Here is a 1,936-nt window from a genome sequence, read left to right on the forward strand (position 1 = left end):
GAAGTTCACGGTTGTGAAGCTTCTTTTTCCTTACCATTTTTGCAGATAATAACTTATTCTACTTTGCTTTTTACAGATAAATCTCTGCATCCACTGAAAAATACATCCTCCCTCACGTATGGAACACGGTTCAAGATCAATATTGTTTACCTAATCTACTTTAAAATTATTTTGAACAGACAATACACAATACTCTGATTTACAAACATGAGTAAGAGTATCGAGATAGATGAAAAGAAATAAAACAATGTGATGTTCAGCAAGATAGCAGGATATCTAGTGAGTGAACCATCTCATCACTTTAAGAGGAAGCTTTGCCATGTTTACCAGCCCTGAAATGCATATACAACAATATGGGCATAGGCAAGTCAATATTGAAATATTCAAAACTGATACAAGATATGGCAGCAAAAACTCATATTCCAGAAATTTATAATCCAATGGCCATACAATCTAAATGTTAAGAACCCAGAAATCTGAAAAGGTGGATATGTTAAGAGATTTGCAAAATGAAACTTACCCCAAGATCCAGATGATTGCACCCAAAACTGCAAATATGAGGGACAATAATGCAAAGGGAAGACTCAATGAAAACCTCTACAATCGCCCATTTGTCTGAGTACCTGAATCTCTGAAATTTTACTGCGCGATGTTATTGATTGAAATCTCTGTGTATGATCTGACATTGCGAATGTAGTAATTCTCCAATGCAAATATAACTCGGATCAATGGAGGGTTGTTTATACATAATTTGCATTATCAGATGATGTTTGTCAACGAGGTCAGCTTCATTGCAAGTTCCTTCCATTCTAGAAGATTGCAAGCTCCTTCCATCCTAGAAGAACCTGTCTCTGATGTGGACCAGGTCTTGTTAATACCTAGTGTTGCAAGGTTCACTTACTCGAATTTCGTCTGGAAGCAGTAGTATACTTCACAAATTGAAATACTTACACAAATGAAAAAAATTCTCATGCTTGCCTTCTCGCCTTTCTCATGTTTTCTTTCTGGCCTTTTTACCTTCTGTAGGATACAGAGTGGTATGAGTTGTTCTTTAACTAACTTCCAGCGTAGTAGTTATTTAACTAATTTCCAATGTATAATGATCCAACCTACAGTGCACAACAGCCTATAATGATCCAACGAAGGAGATTTTTTTACTCCTGTAACACAATGGATCAACGGCTCAAGACATTACATAGTGGTATACAGGGATAACTAACTTCCACCGTATAATGACCCAACCTACAATGAGCAACAACCTGTAATGATCCGACGAAAGAGATTTTTTTGATTGTCTCACACAACGGATCAACGGCTCAAAACATTACACGGTGGCATACAAAGGAGTTAATCCCAAAGGGAAATGCCTTACGGCGTAACTATTTAAGACAAAATCATTTTTTTTCTTAAAATATGTCTTAAAATGCTCGTTCATGTAGTTGTCCTAGTATATGGATGATAAGGAAATCATTAAACGGTGTTAAAATATTTGTTAAATAGTATATAGGAATGAGGGTTGCATCGAATATCAGATAACAAGTAATCATTATCATATAACTCATAATTAAATTAATCTATTGATGACCAATAGTTGACCAATTGTGTAAAATAAATTTCACATATCGATATGAAGATATCCAAAGCTAATGGTTTTCAGTTTTTGATTATGTGAAGGGTTCATAACTGATATGACAAAGATTGGAAATTTTGGGTTTAAGATTCGTGGCACATAGAATAAAAGGTTTCAATTTTTCGTTTTCTTTTTTTAATATTAAGATGAGATTGGAAGAAATATTGAAATTCTAAAAGAAGCTTCACAAGAAATTACAATGGGTTCCTATTATTTAAAACATATCTAAAATAATGAGGAATTATTTTTTACTCTATAACCAAAAAAAATATTTTTATTTTCCATTCCTAAACCATTTTTCAGGTA

General features: G+C 33.6%; 1 pseudogene; it reads right to left on the reverse strand.

The window, feature by feature from the left end:
* Positions 1 to 276: 276 nt before the first annotated feature.
* On the reverse strand, positions 277 to 611 carry LOC149247942 (signaling peptide TAXIMIN 2-like; annotated as a pseudogene).
* Between the last annotated feature and the right edge of the window lie 1,325 nt (positions 612 to 1,936).

The sequence above is a fragment of the Pinus tabuliformis genome, chromosome 7 (genome assembly GCF_031772625.1).
Source record: "Pinus tabuliformis cultivar Carrire ecotype Pingquan chromosome 7, CPIR1, whole genome shotgun sequence".
Lineage (NCBI taxonomy): Eukaryota > Viridiplantae > Streptophyta > Pinopsida > Pinales > Pinaceae > Pinus > Pinus tabuliformis.